We start from the raw sequence: 9,767 nt of genomic DNA, 5'->3' as shown, positions 1-9,767 counted from the left end.
AATCATGTTGCACCAAACTTGCTGACAGTTGCCTGTGCCCAGGGAGGGCTGGGCCGTCTCTCTTGGCACTGAGGCCTCCATCTCTGGAGGTATACAAAACAAATCAAGACAGAAGTGAAAAGGCCTGGGAAGCAGGATTGGCCTTCTGCTGCCCTTCATTATCTGGGGTCGTTCAGCCCAACTTCCTCCCTGGTCAGTGTGTAACAGTCACTGGCCACGTGCTGTCTAATGTTCTAGTACTCCACTTCCTCTCTCTCTTTTGGCCCTAGCATACTTCCTCTACCCTAGTCCCTCCTTCTTAGCTGCCTCCCCTGTGTCCTGGCTGCCTGTGATTTCTTGTATTATTGCTTTGAGCAATAATAGGAATGGGAGTGTCTCTGTCAGGCTCCGTCTCCCCTACTAGGCTGGGAGCTCGTTGGAGGCCAGGCCAGGCAGAGGCCTCTCGGGACCCCCAGCCTTTTGTAGGACAAGGCTGAACATCCTGGAAATGCATAATAAAGCCTTGTGGAATGGGGATGAAAAGCCCATCTCTCCACCATTCATTTATTCCTTCACGTGTAGTGATTAAGTTAGGACTTGAACCCAGGACCTTCTGACTGAAGTCTGTGCTCTTCCTTCTGCCCAAGGCTGTGAGTTATGGTTGTTGCTAATTAATTCTAGTTTGTCTTAAAGGGCCCTGAAGTGTGAGAATGTGTCTTCACCAGGGTGTCTGATTTGGGAGGAAAGGTCCTCTCCAAGGACTCTGGGGGCTGGTGTTCTGAGTGTTCTGGAGTCCTGAGGATTTCCTGTCTCATGATGTCATCCAGACTGGGGACCCTCGTATGGGGAATGTGGGAAGCAACTCCCCAGAGATGAAGCATCTGGGGATCATTTCTGAAATCCCAGACACAAGACTAAGGTCACTGCCCTCCTGCCTTTGTCCCCACCCAGCTCCAGGCCTGTTTCTAGGTCATCAGTCCCTAGAGGGATCAGATAATAGCATTTGTGGGGAAAATGGAACCCTTAGCCCTCAGGACTGATGGACATTCTTGTCTTCTCACCCTGGCAATTCTTTTCTCTTTTTAACATTTTTTTTTTCTTGAGGCTTAACATACACATGGTCAAGTTCACAAATGTTAAACGTGGAGGTTGACAAGGGCAATGACACTCCAGTCAGGATCTAGGACATTCCCAGCTCCTGGCAGTTCTTGGGGCTCTCCAGTTGATTCTCCCCTCCCCTGCCCCGACCTCTGTCATGATAGGTGAGTTTTACCTGGTTTCGAACTTCACATTAAAGGGGATCACAGGGGGTATCTGTTCTTGGATCTGGCTTCCCTTGTTTCCCCATGTTACGGTGAGAAGCTGGCGTTGCTCCTTTTCATGGCTCTGGAGTATTCTTGGGTACCATTTTTTAACGTTGTGGCAAAACACAAAAAACATATAACCTATCATTTTAAGGATTTTAAAGTCTGTCATTCAATGACAGTACATTTAGTTCCCAGTGTGGTATAACCTTCACTTAATACTAGCTCCATAAAACTTTCATTGCCTCACTAATTGTTCATTTCACCTGTTGGTGGACATTTGGGTTGTTTCCAGTTTGGGGCTATCACGGATAAACCTGTGTTGAGCCTTTTTTGTACCTGTCTTACGGTGACTATACCTCATTCTCTCCCAGTAAATGCCTAGGGGAAGGATGGCTTGGAGATGGGGTAAGAGATGGCCAGACTGCTTGCCCAAGTGGTCCGTGAGGGAGGCCAGGCCACTTCCATCCTCAGCAACCCTTAGGTATCAGGCATTTTCTTGAGAGAAGGAGAGAGAGCTCGAGGGCGCAGGGGCAGAGGGAAAGGGAGAGAGAGAATCTTAAGCAGTCTCCATGCCTAGCACAGAGCCTGACGCGGGGCCCAATCTCACAATCATGAGATCATGACCTGAGCTGAAATCAAGAGTCAGACGCTTAACCGACTGAGCCACCCAGGCACTCCAGGTTTCAGCCTTTGTAATATTTGCCCGTCTTCCCTCCTTCCTCTACCCCTCTCACCAACCCTGTACTTCAGCATCCATTAAGTGTACCTGTCGAGGACACTAGTTCTGGGTGCTGGGGAGGGGAACAAAACTGCTGGTCCTGGGTGCACGGGGCTGGGACTGGAGGAAGCCTAAGGTCCCCGAGGCTGTGTGCTTTATGTATTGTTAATTTCATCCTTGCAGCAACGTGGGGCAAAGTCTCTGAGTAAACACATTAAAAAAATTTTTTTTGACGTTTATTTGTTTTTGAGACAGAGCATGAATGGGGGAGGGTCAGAGAGAGGTAGACACAGAATCTGAAGGAGGGTCCAGGCTCCGAGCTGTCAGCACATAGCCCGACACGGGGCTCAAACTCAAGGACTGTGAGATCATGACCTGAGCCGAAGTCAGAGGCTTAACCGACTGAGCCACCCAGGCGCCCCTCTGAGTAAACACATTTAATAAATGGGGAAGTGAGATTCAGAGGGGTCAAGGGACAGATTCAGTGTTCAGCACCCTGGCCAGCATGCGAACCCAGGACAACTGACTCCAAGCCCTGAAACAGTTATTCATTCATTCACTCATTCATGTGTTCATTGATCTGCTGAGTAAATACTTCCTGACAACTTTCCCGTGCCCCTAAGAGGTCTCAGTCTTGGTCCCCAAGGAGACGTCAGTTTGCAGGAGGAAGAGCTGTCCACAGATGTCCCCTAGCCCTGTGGAGTCAGGGTTGGGCTGGAGGGTGGGGCCAGGAGCTGGAAGAATTGGGAGTAGGGGGAGTGAGGGCTTTGTCTAGGGAGACAGGGAAGGTGTCCTCAAAAAAGGGACATTGGAACTAGGCTTTTGAAGAGTGCATAGGAGTTCACCGGGCAGAAGGTGTATTCGTTAATTCAGCAAACACCTCCGGCCAAAACCTCTGTGCCAATCTCACCCCAGCCTGGTCCCAAGGAGTCCCCGGGCTGGGGGAGTCAGAACCAGACACAGACTCCCTAAAGGTCATGGATGAGCTGCAAGGAGAGGGAGAGCATAAAGATGCCCTGGAAGGAAGGAACATGGGTGTTCTTCAGGGGCCCAACAGGGGTCTCCTAGGAGGAGGGTGTGGCTCCAATTTGCTCCTCCAGAGCAGAAGCAGCAGGTGCTGAATGTTTTTGCCTTGGAATATATTGCTTGGGTTAAATGAGGCCAAGATGACATGGTTCTGCCGCAAAGAGATGCTTGGACCTCCTCCAAGCCACCTCCCACCAGTGGAACTTATGTCTCTCTAGGGGAGATATATGGGAGGAAAAACATATAACCCTTCCCTATGGGCCTGGTGGTGTGATGGTGATGGAGGAGGACTTGTTGATGGAGGTCTATGCATTTAAGACATTTGAGACCTGTGACCGGAACAGGGAGGTCCTTACCTGATCTGAAGAGATCTAGGAGGACTTCCTGGGGGAAGCAGCACTTGAGTCAGGACCTGAGGGAGGAGGAGGAGTTGAGCACACTGTGGGACAGCATAAGGAGCACCTGGAGGAGGAAGAGCACTTCCTGTGGGGGAGAACAGCATGTGCAAAGGCCCTGTGGCCAGAAGAGACTGGGTGTGTGGGAAGACTCAGAGACCACAGAGAGGCTGTATGATGTGACAGGGAGATTCAGGAAGGTGTGGCCAGGGAGGCTGGTGGGGATTGGGCCACACAGGGCCCCCTGGTCACAGGAAGGTGTGTGGATTTTACTCTGAGGGCCATAGGAGCCAAGGAGAGTGTGGGAGAAGAAGGGACATGGAACGTGAACTGTAAAAACAACTGCGAGCTGGTTCCAAGCATTTTACAGATTAACGCATGTCACTACCCATCCCACTGTATAGATGAGGAAACTGAGGACTAGACAGAGTAAGTGACATGCCCAAGATCACACAGACAGCACGTGAGAGACCCAGGATTTGAATCCAGATGCCCTCCCTTTTAGGAGCTGGGCTCCTAAACACTTAGCTGGGAGTAGGCTGGTGGAGGTGGGGGCCCGCTTCCCATCAGTTCATTCCGCAAAGTCGCCAGGATGCCGCGCGGGAAGGAAGAGGGTTGTGCGTGGAGGGGGCTGCATTTTGTTTGTTTATAATCCGGTCCTCTGCGAGGACTCTCAGCCCTTCCCGCTCCCTCCCCAATTAACTCAAAGACGCCGCCAGAAATGGCGATTTCCTGGGGCACCTGGGTGGCTCAGTAGGTCGAGCGTCTAGGTGGCTCAGTTGGTTGAGCATCTGACTCAGGGCATGATCTCGCTGTTCGTGAGTTTGAGCCCGGATCGGGCTCTGTGCTGTCAGCTCAGAGCCTGGAACCTGCTTCAGATGCTGTGTCTCCCTCTCTCTCTGCCCCTCCCTCGCTTGTGCTCTGTCTCTCTCTGTCTCTCAAAAATAAATAAACGTTAAAACACACACACACACACACACACACACACACATTTAAAAAGAAATGGCGATTTCCTTCCCTCACTTCCCACCTGCCCTGGACCTGTCCAAACTCCACCCCCAAGGCGGATTGGACGAGACAACGCCATGGCCACCCAATGATGGCTTAGGACACAAGTTCCCGCCCCTTCCTCTCCCTCAGGCCACGCCCAACCCCGCCTGAGGGCCGGCCCTAGATTGAGAGCGAGTGGGAGGGAGGTGACTGGTTGGACCGGTTTAGGTCCCTGGGGGTTGCAGAGGACCAAGAAATGATGCTACGAGCCAGTACTGAGCACGCGTCATCTTCAGAAATGACGTACGTCCCTTCCCTCCTCCCACACACAAGTGTTGAGTGCACACGGTGTGCCAGACTGTCCCGGGCCAGCAGCGTCCTGCCCTCAAGAGCGCCTAGCTCAGTGTTCTCAGAAGGGCCAAGGGCTCCCTAATTTTTAATACCAGATTAAATCAGTAATTATTACGCTTGACATATGTTTCTTGAGCACCTCGGCACCTACCAGGCAATGGGGGAGACGACGTTTTCCGAGATCCCATCCTGGCTTTTAAGGAGCTTGCTGACCCGATTGGGAGAGAGACAAGAAAACTGGCATGAGGAGAACACAGGGAATTCTCCAGCCAGTCTTGGGGGTCAGGGAAGATTTTCAGGATGAGGAGGCTTTTCAACTGAGAGCAGGAAAGAAAGCAGTTTACCCAGGAGAAGAGAGGGGAAGGGGGGTTCGTGGCGGTGAAACAGCGCTTGCAAAAGCCAGCAGGCGAGGTGTGTCAGAGGAATTAAAGACACCCAGGGAGGCCAAGTCTGGAGGACGATGTAAGAGATGGGGGAGGCCAAGGCGGAGGCTGGGGGCGGGAGGGGGCGGAATCACTGAAGCCAGAAGAGCCTTGTGGGCGGAGCTTGTGGGCGGAGCTTGTGGGCGGAGCTTTGTGGGCGGAGCTTGCGGGCGGAGCTTGCGGGCGGAGCTTGCGGGCGGAGCTTGCGGGCGGAGCTTGTGGGCGGAGCGAGCCTTCTCTCGGGTGGTCGCTGTTCTACGAAGAGCTGCTTTAAGCAATTACCCCCGGCTTGGTCCAATCAGCGCGGCCACAGGGGTTGTAGTCAGAGGTGGAGCTGCTCATTTCAGGAGTCCAGATCCAGAACAGGAGGTGACCTGCCTGGGTGGCTTGCAGTCTCGGAAGCTGGTTAGAGGGGACAGAGATGGGTCCCCACCTGGTTTCCCACCCCGCCTCACCTGGCCCACCAGGCAGCGCCAGCCATGTCCTTACATCCAGACCCGAACCAAGTAAAAAAAAAAAGTCACAGTTGTACCCGCATCTCCCATCCCGCTAATGACCGAATGAGAAACATAAGGTTGAGGACAGCACGAGGGTCACGGTGCATATCCCAAGCCTGATGGGGTTCAAATTCCAACCAGGTCCCTCTCCAGCTGTGTGACTGTCCCGTGCCTCAGTTTCCCCATTCCTTGAAACCGTATCATAATAACTTCCGCCCAGGAGGGTCTCTGTGGAGATTAAATGATTTACAACATGGAGCAGAATCCACGTGCTAAGCTCTCACTTGGTTAGCTGTTTGTGCAATTAATTTATCATTTTGCTTCGGAAATCAACCGGCCACGGGTAGCTGCCTACTCAAGAGAGGCAGTGACCCAGCTGGGGTCTTCCCAGGGAGACCATATCCAACCCCAGACCTGTTTTCTGATGCATCGACCTTAACCCCAGTGAAGCTGACATCCTGTTCCTGAACGTAATTAAACATCGATTTGTTTGGACCTGGCAGTTTTTTTGCATTCTGAACCAGTGTGTGGGCAGCTGAGTCTCAACATTTTCACAGGACGCTGGAATACTGGGGAGCTCCAGAAGCGAGGGGTGGACAGGGCCCTGCCTGACAGTACCTTGATGGTAGTTCTAGAAGCATGAGAGCTTGCAGCTCTGGGTTCAAGGCCAGCTGTGCCTCCTCCTGCCTGCACAGCTTGGGCAAATACCTTGGCGTCTCCGATCTGCAGTTTTCCCACTTGGTGAAAGTGACAATCACCAAGGCCCCTTGTCGAATGTTCTTAGGCACCCGTCTCCCCCTCCCCAAGTCTGGGTGCAAGGGCACCGATCTCCAGCCAATCTGTAGTGAGGAAGCAAGATCTGAAGGGGTGGCATGAATGAGGGTGCAGCCCTGGGCTGGGGCACAGCGAGGGACTTGGTTGGGGACAGTGGCAGCAGCAGCGGGCTGGAGGCTGCAGAGGGCAGAGGCTTTAGGTTCCTACTAATCCCTCCCCTGAGCTGGACCCAGGGCCACCAGTGGACGAGCCTCACATCCTCTTGGGATTCTCACGTTAGACACAGAACCCGCTTGGTGCCCTGAGCCCCTCCTCGGTGCTTTCAGACGAGGAAAACCTCATCTGCAAAATGGAAATGAATGTACCCATCTGGGGGATGGCGTGTAAGGTACACAGGAAGAGCTCAGCAATTGTTGAGAGGGAATCCTTGTTGTTGTTTTAACTATCACGGGTTAAGGGCCCCAAGGGGCTGCCTGGATTTGAATTTTTTTTTTTCAACGTTTATTTATTTTTGGGACAGAGAGAGACAGAGCATGAACGGGGGAGGGGCAGAGAGAGAGAGGGAGACACAGAATCGGAAACAGGCTCCAGGCTCTGAGCCATCAGCCCAGAGCCCGACGCGGGACTCGAACTCCCGGACCGCGAGATCGTGACCTGGCTGAAGTCGGACGCTTAACCGACTGCGCCACCCAGGCGCCCCTAGGGGCTGCCTGGATTTGAATCCCAACTCTGCCACTCACCGGCTGTGGGACCTTGGGCGCGTGACTTGCATTTTCGTTCTGCTTCCCGGTCGGTAAACTCGGTTGAGGGGATTAAACGAGTGGGCAGTGTCTGGCTCTCCTGGACAGGGTTCCTGCCTGCGACTGGGCCGGGCCTTGGGATCGTTCTTTGGCCCAGTACTGCCACCTGCTGGTCACTCGGGAGACTTCAGGCTGAGCCCCGCCTCTGAGCCCGGAGCCACACCCCCACTCCCCCTGGACCTATCCCCTCTCTTCGCACTTTTTGCCACCTCATCCTCTTGACCAATCCAATCGTCCTCTTTTTATTGTCCGCCCTCCGCAAGCCAATCCAGTGCTTCGCTTCCTTGAGTTAGTCCCTTGTCAGAGCCGTGCAGGTCGCGGCTGGGAACTCGCAAAGGGCCGCGCTGCCCTCTTCTCATTAGTTCTTTAGGTCACAGTTACCTTTTCAATCCCCGTTTTATACGTGATAAACCAAGACTGCCCGCATCGGTTTCTCTTTGTGACCCCGGCCTGAAGGCCCAGAGTAGGCCCAGCAAGTGGTACAGCCTCCGAACGTTTGACTCACCATGCCCTCTGCCAAGGAACGCTCGTCCTCTAATTCTCAGTCCTTTGTGAGATTTCCTCACTCTCCAGTTTCTGCTCTTCCAGGAAGCTGTTGGCAGCATCCCAAGAATCCCTTCTCCCTTCCTTTGTCCCTCCTCTGACCTTGGAGATTGGGTCCTGTTGCCCCGCACCCCCTCGCAGTCACCATATAGGACCCCGGATTGGGCACTATGCGTGCGTGGATGCCGTGTTCATTGACTGAATGATTACATGAGCATCTGTGTTACGGAAATGGCCTATTCTGACAGTTGGTGCAGCTTCAATTCCCATCCCTCCCAACCTCTCAGGAACTCGATCTTCCTGTCTATAAAATGAGCATACTATTGCTCCCACGTTAGGCTGCAAAGGATTAAGGGAAATAGCATCTGTCAGGCATTTCGGGACATTGCCAAGCACGCAGTAGGCTTTCTGGAACCGCCTGAATACTCTTTCCCTCTCCACTCAGGAGAACCTTGAATGGACGATCACCTACTTGTATCCACTTCATCTCCTTCAGTACTCCTCCACTCCCACCCCACCCCAGTACCCAAGGCCGTTGACAATAGAAATGATGGGGGGAGATGAGACTGTATGGCAGTCCCAGGGGCTCTGAGTTCCATGTTCCCTGCACTTACCAGTGCTTGCTGCCCTGGTCACAGGGACTACAGCTGGGGATGGACAAACATATGGAAGGTGGACCCTGGGTTTGAAGTCTTAGTTCTGGTCCTGGGAGCCAGGGGTCCTTTACCCTCTCTCTCCCCTCTGGGCCCAAGTGGCCACACCCATCTCATGTTGATGTCTATCCCATTTGTATCGCCAGCCCCGAGTTTCAGACTCAAATAGTCACCTGCACTGGGTATTCCCATTGGGTGCCTTGCATGCATTTCCAACTCAGCAAGCCCAACACATAGGTCTCAGTTTCTTACCCCGAAGTTTCTTCCACTTCTTCATCAGTATGGCAGATGTCTCCACCATCACCCAGCCTCCCAGACCCCAAATCTGGACCCATTCTTGTCACTTCTCTTCCCTTACCTCCACATGTCCGGTTCATTGGCTGGTACTTTAGACTGAGACTCCAGAATGAACCTGAACCATCCCTCCATTCCCATAGGCCCTGTCACCTGCCACCTGGGTGCTGCTCTGGCCTCCTGTCACCTACACTCTTGCCACAACCATCCCTGCTCCCCTGGCAGTCTCAGAGGGATTCTTTTTTTTTTTTTTTAACTTTTTATTTCTTTATCTTGAGAAAGAGAGCAAGAGAGGGAGGGAAAGAGAGAATCCCAAGCAGGCTCCGCACTGTCAGCACAGAGCCTGACGTGGGGCTTGATCCCATGAAATGTGAGATCATGACCTGAGCCGAAATCAAGAGTCAGATGCTCAACTGACTCAGCCACCCAGGTGCCTCAGGGATTCTTTTTTTTTTTTTTAATTTTTTTTTTCAACGTTTATTTATTTTTGGGACAGAGAGAGACAGAGCATGAACGGGGGAGGGGCAGAGAGACAGGGAGACACAGAATTGGAAACAGGCTCCAGGCTCTGAGCCATCAGCCCAGAGCCCGACGCGGGGCTCGAACTCACGGACCGCGAGATCGTGACCTGGCTGAAGTCGGACGCTTAACCGACTGCGCCACCCAGGCGCCCCACCTCAGGGATTCTTAAGTCATAAATCAGATCATGTCCTTTCTCTGCTCAAAGCCATCTCATGGCTCTCACTACCCTTCAAGTAAAACTCACACTCCTCCCCGTAGCCAGGAAACTCCACGTGGTCTTTACCCCTGCCCATCTCCCTTCTCTCTCACTCTGTTCCAGCCACACCAGCTTCCTTGGTATTCCTACAATACACCAGACATGGGCCTACCTCAGGGCCCTTGCACCTGCTCTGCTGTCTTGAATGTCCCTTCCCCATCTCTTCCCATGCCTGAGTCCTTCTCTTCCTTTGGGTCTCCTCTCATGTGTTACTCCTCCAGATGGCACTTTTCCCATCCT

The sequence above is a fragment of the Lynx rufus genome, unplaced genomic scaffold (assembly GCF_022079265.1).
Source record: "Lynx rufus isolate CCGP_SWC_20201006 ecotype Redwood Valley unplaced genomic scaffold, mLynRuf1.p SCAF_4, whole genome shotgun sequence".
Classification (NCBI taxonomy): Eukaryota; Metazoa; Chordata; class Mammalia; order Carnivora; family Felidae; genus Lynx; species Lynx rufus.
This window is presented reverse-complemented; position numbering follows the sequence as displayed.